At 57.1% G+C, this 15,326-nt stretch overlaps 1 pseudogene; it reads right to left on the bottom strand.

Annotated features, from left to right (window-relative positions):
- Nucleotides 1-11,006: 11,006 nt before the first annotated feature.
- On the bottom strand, nucleotides 11,007-11,125 carry LOC112484871 (annotated as a pseudogene).
- Between the last annotated feature and the right edge of the window lie 4,201 nt (nucleotides 11,126-15,326).

Genomic DNA, 15,326 nt, shown 5'->3' with positions numbered 1-15,326 from the left:
ATCCAGCTGCAGCGGCAGCTACAGCCCCGACTGTAGCCCCGAGCTTTAAGCCTTTCCATCACGAGCCGCCTTCAGCTCTAATGCTTCGAGCAGCGACTTGGAGCTCCGGCCGCTTCCGCACCAGCTCCGGGAGAGCTGGCACCGTCACAGGGTCGTCTGCCACCGTGGGAGCTGGAGCAGGCTCTGACACCAGCAGCAGAGTTAGAGCTGCCTCGACCTCCAAAGCTAGAGCCACCTAAAGCACCAGCTCTTGCGCCAACTGGGACTACTGCCGGCTGTGGCACCAGCTACGGAGCCAGCTCAGGGGGCCACCTACAGGTGACAGCCGCCTCCAGCTCAAACACTTGGATGCTCCATAGGACAGCCATTTCCGTCGGTGGCTCCCGCCCCCAATCTGGCAACAGTGACAGAGTCAGAGTCAGTCTCAGAACTAGAGCCAGTTCCAGAACCAGCTCTAGCACCGGCGCCCGAGACGGAGCCAGCTCCGGCCCCCGCTCAGGCACCAGCCCCCGGCCAGCAGCGGGGCCAGAGCCTCGGCCCCAGCACCAGCCCCGGCACAGACCCAGCTCCAACATCGCCTCCGGCGCCAGCTTCGGAGGCCAGCGGGGCCAGCTCCAGCCCCCGAGCTGCCCCTCACCTCCTCTAAGAAGGCGACTTTTCTCCCCTTCCTCTTTTCGATATGTTTTTTTGGTTTTTAATATTTCGTGTGTCAAAATTTAGATTCAATAAAGTTTAACCCTGACGTCATTTTCCATCGTACAACAGCGGCACTGACCACGCCCTCTGCACTCTGTGCCACCGCCACGACCTAGTGCCAGGCATTTGCGTCAGTGAGCAGCCGCGCCCCCGAGCCCGCTCCCCCACTCCTGGCAGCCGCGGACCGCACTGCCCTCTCCCTGGTGCGGTCCCCTCGCAGGGTCAACTGTCCCTCCTGGGCCCCTCCCCCGCCAGAGGTGAAGACTGCCGGAAACGCCCAAGTGCCCCATGCTGTGCACTTTACCACCAGCCAGGACCTTGTCCGGAAGAAGCTGACCTTTGGCAAGCGGGTGAAGGTCAGGCGCGGGGGCCAGCTCGTGCCCCCCTCACGGGAAGCAGAAGGGACTTGAGATTGCCAGTCACATGGCCGCCCCGCCCAGGGTCTTCCTGGCTAGGTAACGAAGCCCTTACAGACTGGAGTGACAAAGGCCAGCTGAGCACCTTCCACCCAACCTGCGATACCAGGTCATCCCCAGGACGAGCTTCGGCCTGGACCTCCCCTGCCGCCAGGCACGGCGCCTGCCTGTCAACAGGCTGGCCCGGCCCCCCGGACCGCTCCCTGCCTGAGACGCCTTCTCATCCGGGATCCAGAAGACTAGCTGACTTTGCCGGCGGGGACACAGCCCTGCCCCTCACCTGGCACAGCCCTCCGTCCGCCTCTCACACTCTCCCAGGTCGCTGCCATTTGCACAGTTATCCAGAAGGTGTAACCACTGCAAAGCTGGCCCTTCCTTGCAGCCGCCAGGACCCCCGAGTCCAGAACCAGCAGCAGCTGCTGCTCCGGGTCCTGTGACCAGCTCGGTCGGGCCAGAACCTCAGCGGCGCGGACACTGCCCTCGTGCTCAGTCGCTCCTCCAGCTCCAAAGTGGAGGGGATGCACATGGACTTTGACCCGGAGCCCCCGACTGCCGGGAAAGGAGGCGACCGTCCCCCTTCTCCCTGACAGCCCTTCCCCGCCCCCCTTTGTGCCAGTGTTCCCCACTCCACACCCACAAAAGGGGCCAAGAAGCCCCAGCCCCCGAACAGAGCTTCTAGAAGCCCAGGAGCTGGATACCTGTCCTGCAGGGCCCGGGGCTTCTGCTGACCGTGCCGTCCCCACAGCTCTGGACACTGGCTTGCCCGTGGTCCCCAAAGACTTGGCATCAGCTCAGCCCCCAGCAGCTCCCCCCCCTCCTCAGCCCCCACTACACACCCAGGGACGCTCCGCGGTCTGCAGCCACAGCCCCTCACCGCGCTCCACGTCTGCGAGGCGGGCGACAGTACATCGTCCTGGCAGCCTGCACGTGGGGCCGCGCAGCACGCACAGGAGCGTCGCGGGCGGGCTGTCGCCTTCGTCAGACCTCGCCGGGTACAGACCTCGCCTAAACGGCTTCCTCGAACCGGCCCAGCTGGGCCTTCCTGGCAGTGTGCCCATCCCAAGGAGGAGGGGCGCCAGAGCCCCCACCGCGCGCAGGAGAGAACCGAGGTGGGCCTCGTCTAGAACCAGAATCGGCTCCCAAAGCAACTGCAGTTAGAGGTGACACCGGGTTCAGGGGAAGAGGCGGCTACAGCTCCGGCTCGAGCGCCAGCCCAGCCACGGCCCACGCCAGCACCAGCTCCTCGGGCGGCTCTGGCACCACGTCCAGAGGTAGAAGCAAAGCCCCACTCAGCTCGGGCACCAAAACCAGGGGGAGAAAAATCTCTAGGGCCAGTGGGAACACAAACTCCAGAGACCGAGGCAGTGTTATCACCAGCTCCTGTGGAAAGCTCCAGCCTTTCCGGCGCAAGACTTCGGGCCAGGAGCAGCTCAGAGCAGAGTCGGGTCCAGAACCAGCTCTAGCACGTGTCCCGGGCGAGAGCCTGTGCGCCCTCCAGAGCTGCCACCAGCTGCCACTGGAGTCCTAGCTCCGACGTCGAAGCGAGAAGTAGCTCGATCACCGCCACTACCAGCAATTTGGGAAGCAGAGGCTGCTCGATCGCCAGCTCTAGACCTAGAACCTGCTCCAACACCCACTCCAGACAGAGCGAGGGCGAGGCTTAGCGCCAGAAGCAGCTCCAAACCTCGCTCGAGCGCCGCCTCCCGACCTTGAGCCAGCTCTGGCACCGACCGCAGAGCCGCGGCTGGTGCAGTCTACACGGCAAGCGCCAACACCGCCAGCACCAGCTCCGGGACGAGAGCGAGGCCCAGTTCCAGACCCACAGCTGGAGGAAGCACCGACCTGCACGTGAGACTCGGCTCCAGAACACAGCCGTCCGGTCCTCAGTGGCGACAGCGTCTTTTATGCGTCCCTTTCATGGACCTGACGGTCCCCTGTATTTTGTACTGTGAATTTCGTACAAAGTGTGGTTCGCCGTGTAAACTTGTTTCACTATGCACCTCAGTGGCCTCGACGGCGTTCGTTACCGTGGAATCGCGCGCCGTGCGGCCTCTCGTGTCCCGTGTCCCCCGCTCGGAATGTTTTCGGGGTTCGCCCGCCTCGTAGGCTGTATTCATCCCCTTTCGCGACCGACTCTGTTCACTGCATGAATGCGCCACATCCGTTTATCCCTTCGATAAACGACCGCGACGCAATGAAAACTTGTGTTTCCATATTCTGGGGGCGAAACCAACATGTTTGTTTCGAATCCTGTACTGGGTTCTTTTGCCTGCGTAATGAGGAGTCGAACTCTGGGTCAAAGGGAAACACGATGCTCAGCTTTCTGAAGACTTGCCGAACCCTTTGCCAGTGGCTGCGCCATTTTACATCCCCCCCAGCCACGGAGGAGGATTCCAATTGCTCAGAAGCCTCTCCAACATTTGCTATTTTCTGTGCATTTAATTACGGCCGCCCTGGTGGGTGCTGGGGGTGCTATGTCACTGTGGTTCTGGCTGGCATTTCCCTAATATCTAATGACGTCGATCGTCTCTCCGTGTGCCTAACGGGCCATTTGCGTACCTTCCATGGAGAGATGTCTATTATTTTTAATTGGGTTGCTTGCGTTTATGCTCTTGAGTGGTAGGAGTTCTTCGTACATTCTGGATACAAAACCCTTCTCAGATCTATGATTCGCAAATGCCACTCTGAGTTCTCTTTATACTCTCTTCAGAGCATTCTCTCATTCGCGAAAGTTTTTAATTTGGAGGAAGTCCGACTTATCCGTCTTTCCTTTCGTCACGTGTATGATTGGTGTCATGTTACATATGCCACCGCCGGATCCAAGGGCACGGCCTTCATTTCTCTCTCTCTGTCTTCTCCTCGAATGCTTCCGCTTTAGCTCGGAAACTTAGGTCTCTGATCCGTCCGGAGTTCGTTTATCTGGCGTCAGGTGAGGCTTCCACTCCGCGCTCTCACACGTGGCCCTCCCGTCCCCCAGCAGCATTCCTCAAAGAGACCGTTCTTGCCTCATTGAAGGATCTTCACATCCAAGTTCAAAGCCGATCGTCTGAGCTTATTTCTTGATTCTCAATTCTGTTTTACTCATTTATGTCTGGTCTAATGGCTCTTGCCAAACTTCCATTACGATGTTGAAATGAGGCGGTAAAATCGGGCGTCCTTGACTTATTCCTGATCTTAGGGAGAAAACGTTCAGGTTTCCCCCACTGACTATGGTGTAGATGCGTGCTTTTCGTAAAGATCCTTTCTGTGTTGAGGAAATTCCGTTTCTGTTATTGAGAGTACCTACCATGAAAAGGTTGGGGTTTTTTTAAAGCTTACTCGACGTCAATTGAGACGATCATGTGGTTTTTTAAATTCACATCGTGTATGACACTTTTTAATTTGACTATGTCGGACAGCCCTTACATTCCTGGGATGAGCCACACTCGGTCATGACGCACAGGCCTTTCGATTTGTGGAGGATTTTACATGTCTATTTGTAATGGATTTGGGCCTGTAGATGTCTTTCTTTTGGTAAGGTTTTTGAAATCAGGGTGATGCTGGCATCGTAGACTGAGTTAAGATGTGCTCCCTCCTCTTGGACTTTTTGAAGACTTTGGGAAGGATTGGTGCTGCATCTTCTTTAGCTGCTGGGGGCAGGTCACCGGTGCGGGCATCGGGTTCTGAGCTTTTCCACGCTGGGGGGCTCTTATCCTGCTTCGGTCTGTTTACTTACTACGGGGCTACTCAGACTTCCCAGTTCTTCTTGAGTCAGTCGTGGGAGCTTGTGTGTTTCCGGGAATTTATCCATTTCTGCGAGGCTAGCCAACCCATCGGTGTAAGACTGTTTGATTTCTGTCAGTTTTGTAAATCTTTACAAGAAAGAACTGCTGGCTTCACTGATCATCCCGAGCCACGCTCTCTTCCATTTCTCTCTGCTCTGATCTTTATCATTTCCTTGGTTCTGCCAACCGTTGGTTCACTTTGTTCTTCTGTCAAGCTAATCAAGGGGGTCTTCTAAACCAGCCCCAGATTCCAGCCGGCCAGGTCTGCGGTGTGGGGTACATAGGCTGGAGTGGGCCAGGATACTGGGACACTTTCCACCCCAACTGGCAGTCCGGGCCGCCCCCCAAACCAGTCTCACCCAGAGCCTCTCCTGCTGCTGGGCATGGTGCCTGCCGCCAACAGGCTCCCCTGGGCCACTCGAAGCCCCAGGTGTCATCTGGGAACAAGAGGACTTGCTGTCTGCTGCCAAGGACCACTAGCCACGGGCAGGAAGCCCTGTGCACTTCCCTCACCCCTTCCCAGATATGGGTCACTGTCACCTCTGCCCACGAGCACCCAAGAGCAGCACTCACACGGTGGGTGTGACCACTACAAAGCTGGCCCTTCGTCCAGCCACCAGGCCCTGACGTGGACCAGGCCAAGCGGGAGCTGGCACCCCATGATCTGTGACCGGCTCAGGTGGGGGGCCCTGAGCTCAGCACCGGGGACACTGCCCACGTGCGCAGTGTGCACTCTAGCATCGCAGTGGAGAGGATCAGCATGAGCTTTGTCCTCGAGTCCCCCAGTGACCAGAAAAGCAAGGTGCCCGCTCATCCCTTCTCCCCAAAAGCCCTTCCCTGTCCCAGTGTTCCCCAGTCCACCAAAAGGACCAAGAAGCCCCCGTTTCTAGATCCTCCTGGAGCTGGATGACTGCCTGGGGTGCCCTGCAGGGTCCCGGGCTTCTGCTGACCTCGCCGTCGCCATGGTTCTGGACACTGGCCTCCCCGTGGTCCCGGATGACCTCCGGCAGCTTCTCCTCCTCCTCAGCCCTCACCTCGCCTGCGGCCACCTCGGTCACACGCAAATGCTGGGTCACTGCCTCTCTCCATTCAGCAGGTGGGCGATGGGGCGTCACCCCGTCTGCCTGGACGTGAAGACAGGAGCACGTTCAAGGGGGGGCCCTGGTCGTTCCTCACACCTCCCCTGAACAGCTGCTCTGACGAGAAGCCATCCCCGGGCCCTCTAGGCAGTGAGTGCCGCCCTGGGAGGAGGCAGATGACCGCCACGGCCCCCACTGTACACGGGAGGAAGCTGGGGCAGCGTCGTCGTCCTGGCTGGTTCTCGGGGATCGTGCTTGGGTGGGGGCGGGTACCGCGTGCCCACCAAGCTCCCTCCGAATCCAGGATTTCACCAGCTGAGACTGGCAAGACAGCCCATTCACGTCCCCCTGACTGTGGTGACCCTGGACTCCTTGCCCACATTCAGAGCCCTGTGTGATCTGGTCCAGACGCCCTCCCCAGGGGCACACCCCCCATCCCGCTCCAGGGACCTCGAAAGCGCCTGTCCCCTCAGAGCCCTCTGTCTGCACCGCCCCTCCCCCGAGGCCCTCATCCACCGTGGACTCACCTCCAAGGCCAAGCTCAGGCCACCTCCTCAGGCTCCTGCACAGGCACAGCCTTTGGGGGGCAGATTGACCTGCGCTCAAACCCACAGCTGGGCCACGTCACAGCCCCGTGACAGGCAAGCTCTTGTGGTGACTTCTCAGGGCCTCCGTTTCCTCCACTGAAGATGGGGTCAGGGACCCTGGGAGGGTGTGCTGGGGATCAGAGCAGGGACATGAAGGGACCCAAAGCGCGTGGACTCAGGAGGTCGCCTGGCCGGGGAGCCCGGATACAGGGCCAGGCCCCTGACGGTCAGCACCGGGCCCAGGCATGGCGAAGAGCAATGACTCTGAGGCCCCCGTTCGCGGCTGGACTTGGTCCCTCAGAGCTGAGTGACCTTGAGCTCTGCACCCACTGCTTATCCATAAAATGGGGTGAAAGCACTGAGTGCCCAGGGGGCTCCCCAATAACAGGTGCTACCCCCAACACTCGGCCGTCCTGGGGGTGGGGCCCCCTCGTCCACCGGCTCTTACTCCAGCCAGGGCTGTAGCCAGGGACAGGCTGGATCTCGTGTCCCCGAGTCCTGCCAGGAATTCAGTGGAAAAGGGGTGTGGAAGAGGAGGGGGAAGCGGCTGCCTGACCTCCTTCCTGCCAGGGCTCGGTGTCCACTGCCACCTCCAGGTCCACGGACACAGTCGCGAACCGAGCTGGGCTCTGGATAGAGTCTGGGGACCAGGACAGTCCGGGGGGGTGGGGCGTGTATTCTGCGGCTCCCCTGTCCTCAGGTCTCCACGCCCACCCAGCCCACAGCCTGTGGCCAGCCCGTTTGGGGGTGGGGTGGTCTCAGGGCTTGGGCGATGTGGGAGTCACAGAGCAGCTGGCGCGGGGACGGGGGGTATTCGGACCAGCTGCGTGGGGAGCCGTTGGTGTTGCGAGTGCGAGCGGTAGGCGGGGTCACGTGCACGCGCTGACCAGCCGCACAGATCCCACGCGCGCGCCCGGCGCCCGCTGCCCCTTGCGGGGTCAACCTGCGCACCCTTGCGGGGAGGCTGGAACGGGGCTCTATCCTTGAGCACGTCCCCACCGCGCGCACCCAGAGAGTACGGACCGGGTCACGACCACCTCGAGCCGAGTTAAATAGTTCCTTGTCCAACGCCTCATTGGACAATTGAGAAACTGAGGCTAAGGGAGGCAGGGACTTGCCTGAGGCCCAGAAGTACCGGGTAGAGTCCAGAGGAGCAGGGAGCGTTCTGGCTTCCTAGGCCAGCCTCACCCCTCCCGTGGGGTTTGCTTTGGGATTGAGAGCCCCGAAGATCCTGGCAGACCCCCCCATCCCCGCCCTCGGGGCATCCACGCAGGCGCACACACCATGCGCGCAGTCTGACCGCCCAGCTTCGGGTCAGAAGGCGAGGGCACGCTGGGGAGGCGACAAGGCGGAAGGAAGAAAGACTGGATTGGAGGTGGCTCGGCCGTGGGGCGGGGCGTCGGTCCCCTGGGAATGTGCTGGGGCCGCCAGCACCCGGAGGAGGGAGGCAGGTGAAGGCGATTCTGTGCCGCTTGCGGGAGGCAGGTGAAGGCGATTCTGTGCCGCTTGCGCTCGGCTTGTTTCTTCCCACAGGCGTTTTTCCAGGGCCTGCTCCACGCGGGCACAGGGCCAAATTCTGGCGGCAGGATGAAAGCAACCGTTTGACGGGTCGATAGATGACATCTCCACCCCGGGCCGATATGGCCTCCCGGCGGGTTTAATGCACAGAAGCTCAGTCAGACCAGAGGTCTAAGCAAGGCTCTTGGAGTTCCAGGAACGAGGCTAGAGGAAAGACAACGTCCTCGGGACATTTGAGCCATCTGTCACCAGGCTGGGACTTGGAGGCCACAGGGACCTCATGGGAACATGAAGCCTGCATCTCTCTGCCATGCAGTAAGAAGTCCTTTGTCTCTGACCCCTGAACGCCGCCTCCTGCCAGCATCTAGGAAACAGCGACAGGCCGGGCTGTCAGTTTGCAGGTGGGGTGAAATCTCAGCCCCTTTCCAGGACTTGGTGCCCTCACGTAGAAGCTGCCCCAAGGCCCAGCCCGGCCCTCTGGGATGCAGAAGGGGGCGGGGGATGGGGGCTTAAGGAGAGCGGGAGAGACTCAAGCAGCTTTTTTAGGAACCAGGAGGTTGGACAAGAATTGGGTTTGGGTGCTTAAGAGAGCAGCCTCTGGACCGGACCTCTCGGGTCCAAACCCTGGGTCCCCCGCTTCCTTTGTGCAGGCGACGTCCGCTCTCGGTGCCTTGGCTCCCTCCTAAAGGCAGGGTTTGGGGGAAGATTAAGCTAATAACAGGAAAAGCACTTAAGAGCGCTCCGCAGACCCGAGTTGCTGTTAAAGGGCGGGCGGAAGGGGTCCTCCAGCAGGGGCGGGCCCCAGGGCGGCATGGCGGGGCAGGTGTGGCAGATCAAGAGAACCAGGGGGGCTGGCGATGGGATGCCCTTCACCTGAGGCCTACGCGGTGTCCACCTGGTTCCGCAGGAGGCCGGCTGGGGTAAGGATGCTCCCCGCAGACTCCGGGGTACTGGTGGGCGGGTTCTCGGGTGGGCGGGTGTTCTTCTCCAGGATACCAGAGTCCCAGTGGACCACGGGGTAGGAGAGAGCGATGCGACCCTGGTTGGTTTCCTGCTGGAGGGGACCGGGTCCTCAGTCAGAGATGGGAGGGGCTTGGAGCAGCAGAGATGGGAGGGGCTTGACGGGAGGCGGAGCGTCAGCCCCCCCGAAGACCCGGACTCCCGGGCTTGGGCTCCCTGTCGGCCACCGCAGAGGGGAAGGGACATTCTGGTGAAAAGGAGAGCGGATGGAGCCAGGGACGTAAGGAAGCCGAGTTCAAGGACTGAGCAAGGCACCAAGGCACCTGGCTCCGCCTTCGAGACTGCCTCCCCCGCCCCGTGCCTCAGTTTCCCCACCGGAGGAACGGGGTCGTTGTGGCACTTCCTAGATGTGCCCGGGAGAGTATAAGGAAATCTCTGGAAAGGCTTTCGGTGAGCACCAGCCGGAGAGGAGCGGCCCTCGTGGTGATTTCGCCCACCCCGAGGATGTCCCTTCCCGGGGGCGGGGACAGGGTCCTCTGCCGGGGCCGCCCGCTGCCCCCCCAGCTTCCTCCGGCACAGGCCCAGGCCCAGCGCAGCCCTGGCTGCAGGGAGCAGGCGCTCAGCACAGTCGCGGGGGGCCGAAGGGCCCTCGGCTGGGGCAAACCCAGGGTGTCCACCTCCCGCGGGGCCCCGAAGGCCTCCGCCGAGTCCGCGCCCTTCGAGGTGACGAGCTCCGTGGGGCGTCGGCGCCGGAGCAGGGACCGGGACGCCACTCCGCTGGGGGCACCGGAGGTCGGGGGGGCGGGGCGCCAAGGGGCGCGGGATGTCAGGTGGTCTGGGGCGGGCCTTCGGGGACGTGGGGACGTGTGACCGCGCCCGTGAGGCCGGAGTCCGCGCGCGGGGCGCGAGTGGGGTGTGGGCGCTGTGCCCCGGCAGACGGGGCTGGAACGGGCGCGCCGCCTCGCCGGTGTCTACTGAGGAGGCCCCGCCGCGCCACCTAGGGGGTGTCCCTGGGTCTCCCGGCCCTCGGCCTCTGCCCCGCGCCCGGCTGTCACGTCTCCCGGTCGGAATCGCGACCTCGAGCCTCGGGCCGCCTGGGGTCTGCCTGGCGGGAAGAGGGGGCGGGAAGGGACACCCTGCCCTGCCGCTGAGCTGGGTGGGCGCGCAAGGCCCTGGGCCTCGGGCAGCTGCCCCGGGGGAGCCAGTGCCCAGGGAGGGGAGGTCTGGAGCCTCCTTGATGAGTAACTTGGGGAATCCCTGAGTAGGGACTCAAGTTCCACTCCGCCCAGAGAGTGTCCTTGGATTCACGGGAAAAAATTCAAGACCGAGGCCGAGTTAAAGGCAAAGGAACATTTATCAGAGAAGGAATAACCTCCCCAGACAGAGCGTGGCCTCCCCTCGGGATCCATCTGTAGCTCTGCTGCCTCCTCCCTGTATTACCCCCGCTTAGAGACTTTATTCTGTTATTCTCAAGGGGACGTTTGGGGACGAAGTTCTGTCTGCTGTAACTTCTTCAGAGCTGAGCTCAGGCAGTAGTCCCTGCCGGTGGGAACCAAGATCTCTGCACGAAGTTTGTTCTAAGGGCCCCAGAGGCAGAGGTAAGGGGTTGACTGGGTCAGTGGAAGCCGCTGGAAGCCTTGCACAACCATCATCTTTATGTGGGGAGGCAGAACCCTGGAAGACGCAAGATAAGAGCGACAAGGGCCAGAAAGAAATAGACGTGAGGTAGTTAGCAGGAGTCCCAGGACGCGAAGGAGCCAAGTGACACTTGGTAGGTCCCCTTTAATGGAGTCCCATGCAGCGTGGGCAGGGGGTCATTTTACAGCAAAGGAAATTCTGCTGTTAACTCAGAGTGAGAGATTAATAGGATGGTGTTTTTTGTTTTTTGTTTTTTGTTTTTTCTTTTTTCAGGTGAAGCAACTCTTGGTTGACCTCACAGATCGCGAGGAACTTGTCAGCTTACAAGCTCTTATTTTTTATTTTTTACGCCTACAGCACCTGGTCTTCCTGGGTGGTCTCCCATCCAGGTACTAACCAGGCCCAACCCTGCTTAGCTTCCGAGATCAGACGGCATCGGGCTTGTTCAGGGTGGCGTGGCCGTAGATTCTTTTTCTCAGTCTTTTTCTCCCTACACATCAGTGGTGACAGGTGTTAAGATCATATCCTTGGTGCTTTTGTTTGCATTCATCCAGTGTCTTTGTGAACCTTTCGATTGTCAGCCTGTCTGTATCACATCCTCTCAAAGTGTGTTTCTTACATTCATTCCTGAGTTCAGTCTTGCTTTGTGATCCAGTTTGAAACTTTCTTTAATAAGGAAGTTGAACAGATTTTCAGTTCTAGCTACGATATGTTTACTCTCAGTTCGGTGAAGTTATTTGGGTTTTTTCTTGTTTTCACAGCTTTGAAAGGTCTTTTACTGTGTGGGGCTTTTTTGTGTTTTGTTTTGTTTTGTTTGTTTTTGATAATTTGAAAGATTTGGATTTTAATCCAGTGGAAAATGTTTATAGCCGCAATTTCACAGAGTACATTTCATCCCCTATTTACTTAAGCAACATATATATTAAGTCGTTGGGAGTTACGATCAGAATAATTTCGCCCTCTGTACTTTCCCTTTCTTCCCTTATTTATTGACTTTATTATGCTGCTACATATTTACTGTGAATAAACCTATGCCTCTGTTACTTGGATTTCCGTTTTTAAACGATACCATTTATTCCTATCTATAAAGATGAAGAAATCCCTTGTTTTAACATCTCCCATTTGCTCTCCCAGTTGTGAGAATTATATTATTCTGTTGACCTTCTGGAACGATGGTCTTGGCCTCATGTCTGACTTGGTCCTATGCTTAAGTAGAGTCCCATTAACACTAATCTTTTGGTTATCCTTTGCCCACTTAACATGTGGCTGCTGAGGCTTGTCCTCGAGTGGCTTCTTCAAGAAGGGTTCGTGGGATCGATATTCCTGGGTTCTGTGTTCAGAATGACCGGTTTGTTGTCTTAAACTCGAATGAGAGTTTGGCTCCGTGGAACGTTCTCGGGCACACTCGCTTATTGCCGGAGACTTGGTGGCAGCATCCCCAGTCGCTTCTGAGGTTGGACATTACTATGAGGAAGCATGATGCCAGATTTTTGTCCCTTACACATAATTTGGAATTTTCGCATAGCTGTCTAAGGATTACTTTTGATTGTGAAGCCCAGCACACCTCACCAGGACAGATATGTGTGGGACATTCGGGGTGAATTTTCTCCTGGGACTGTGGATATTCATTCTGGAGAGTCGTATATTTAATTCCTACCAAGGTTTCTTGGATTTTGTTTTTAAGTTTTTTTTTTTTTTTCTATTCCTAAATTTCTGTCTTCTTCTTTGGGGACCTCTATTGTGTATGTCTTGTTTGTCTTTCATAGCTATCCTCTCTAAACGTTTTAAACGTCTTATTCCATTTCCTTGTTTTCGTGTTTTTTTCTTTGTCCCATAATGATTTTTAGCAGTTTATTCTTTCATATGCTGCTTCTAATGTTGTGATTTCTCGTCCTTCCGCTCTCGATGTCTAACTTACATTTTCAGTCCTTCTGTCGACTACCTCCTCTGTAAGCTTGTTTTTCTGCTTTGGATTTTGCAGTAGAGAGGTGATGGCTTCTTTTTTTTAATGCATGGAGACATATTTGAAAAAGTTCCATCTGTTCTGTGGCTGGCAAAAAAAAATATTCCGGCATGGGTTCATTCGCCACGTTTCGACTTGTTCTTCTTTTTACTGTGGTAATCGTTGCGTGGGTCCCATGCTAATTCCTATTCTGAAGCTGATTCATGAATGAGGCATTTCCTGGCACAGATATTTGACAGCGTCACTGTGAGAGGGAAAAGTTGGTATTTCAGGGCAACGGGCATTTCCCCAGCTGTCCCGAGAGGAAAGGAAGCTGTAGGAATGTTCCCAGTATGATGCCTCGCTCGCCCCAGCCCCAGCGCAACTTCGGCGGGGCGGATTCCCGCATATAATCGCTTTTTTCCTTTTGGCCGCTTCTTTTGGATTTCCGACATGGATCACGTCAACTGCGGTTTGATTTCTTCCTTCCCAATCTGGATGCCCCTTATTTTTCTTGTCTTATTGCATGTCCTAGGACTTCTAGTGTGGTGTTGAAAAGCAGTGATGGGAAACATTCTGCCCTTGTTCCTGATCTTGGCAGGAACTTTTTCTCTCGTCGTCGTGTGTAGGTTCTCGGTAAATGTTCTTCACCCAGTTGAAGTTCTGTTTTTATTAGCTGAGTCACCTAGTGATCAGTCTTTTACTTTTATTAAAAGGTACTCGTGTAATGCAACGTAACACGACCTGTCATGACTGGTACAGGGAAAATCTGGGATTTATAATCCGGCTGGATTTTAGCTGAGGGTATTAGCAATCCAGTTAGTGTGAAGGAATGGGACCCTGGACATATTGGCACACACCTACGGATCACCTTATCTCGAGATGTGGTCCCAAGACAAATGTCTTTTGAAGGCAGAATTTTGAGACCAGCTGAACACCGTAAAATGGGAAGGCCTGAGAAACTCAAGGACCGCAGGGTGGGGTGGCTCCTTTAAGTGCTGGGTAAATGCACCCAAATGCTTGTCTGCTCTCCCTGCACACCAGCTACGACAAAGCGGGGGCCACAGCAGCACTCGAGCTGGAGGGGGGTTTCCTGGCCGAGTCCTCAGGGCAGTGCCCAAGCTGACACGTGAGTGGGTGAACACCCACCGGGCCTGTCGAGAGGCTCCTCTGCCATTTTCACGGGTTACGCTCTCAACTGTCCTGACAGAAAATAATTTGGGAGAAATTGCTGGGGGCAGGGTGGTGGGACAACAGGATGCTGGGACGGAGCTGCAGGTCAACCAGACGGTAGGAAACCGTGCTACACGATTCGGCCCCTTCCTACCGTATATCCAAGAATACGCACGCACGCACGCAGCCGGGAAGGCTGTAGAATGCTTTCCGCACCGCTTTAGCTGTGTCCCACAAATTTTAATTCACAGCATTTTCATTATCTTTCAGTCTTAAATACTCTCTAACATCCATTAGGAATTGTTCTGACTCATAAGTAATTTAGAATTGTGCTGTTCAACTTCCAAATGTAACATTTTAACGATTACCTCTTAAATTTTAAATCGTGCTATGGCCAGATAATGTATTTTGTATGATGCCGATCTCTCGAGATGTCAGAGTTGTTTTATGGAGGAGCAGGTGGTCGGTTTTTATCACCCTTCTGTGCTAGAAATGCGTATGCTGTTTCAGACACACATTGCGTCCCTGAGATCAAGCTCGCAAACATCATCAAACCTTCCATATCTACAAGTTGGATAACACAGCCACGCCAACTTCCTTGTGGTCACAATTTAACTGGAGTTTAATCAAGAGTTTTATTAACAGCTTTATTGAAATATAATCCACATACCGTAAGTTTTATCGGTTTGCATTCATTTCGGTCGCCTACAGGCTCGGGCCCCATCCTGCCGCCTCACTCACCTCCCTTCTCCCCCGCTGGGCATAGTTTTGCTTTCTCTCCTGCCTCCTCGGTTGATCCGACCCCACCCAGGCCACTTTTCTCTTCCTCTTAGTCTAGTATGTACAGTTTCTACCTTCAGTGGTCACCTTAGAATTGTTAGTGTGTATGTCTCACTCTGATCTTAATTTTCACTCCTCTTACAAATAAACTTAGGATCCCCAGATCCTAATGACGCCTGAGGTTGGCAACACCTCCCGGCGAGCTGAGCCTGTCAGCTCCACCTTCGGCTGCAGCTACAGAGGCTGGATTTTCGTCCCTTCTGAGTGAGTTTTGGACAGCATCAGTCACCAAGGTCGCTCCCTTCCTGCTGCTGTGAACATGGGAGGGGAGGAAGGGGCCAGGTCCCCACGCCCTCCACACTGCCCCCCACACTGCCCCCCCCTGCCCAAAACTCCCCGGGAGCTTGTGGACTCGCAAGGCTGGAGCCCAGGTCTGGTTCACCCTCTGGGGACTGAAGGACGTGGGCCTCTTCTCAACATTCTCCTTTGCACGGGTGACCCAAGCCCCCTCAAGGAGCCCACGTGTGATGGCGAGATCCGCACCCAGGGGAGCCTGAGCGCATAGACCGTGGGGTGCCCGGCGTCACACGCCTTGGAGGCTCCCCTCTGGCCTCCCGTGGACGTGCAGCCAGGGGCCGGGGAGCGGTGCGGCCACGCGGCCGCGGCCCTCACGCCAGGCCGGCCCGCTGCAGGTCCTGGGGCAGGATCCGGCCCTTCCTGCGGGCCTTCTCCCGGCGCCGCTCGGCCTTCGCCACCTTCTTCCTGCGCAGGTT

This window comes from Pteropus alecto, unplaced genomic scaffold (genome assembly GCF_000325575.1).
Source record: "Pteropus alecto unplaced genomic scaffold, ASM32557v1 scaffold67, whole genome shotgun sequence".
In the NCBI taxonomy this organism is placed as follows: Eukaryota; Metazoa; Chordata; class Mammalia; order Chiroptera; family Pteropodidae; genus Pteropus; species Pteropus alecto.
Note: the sequence above shows the minus strand (reverse complement) of the source record. Positions and strands in the feature narration are given on the sequence as shown.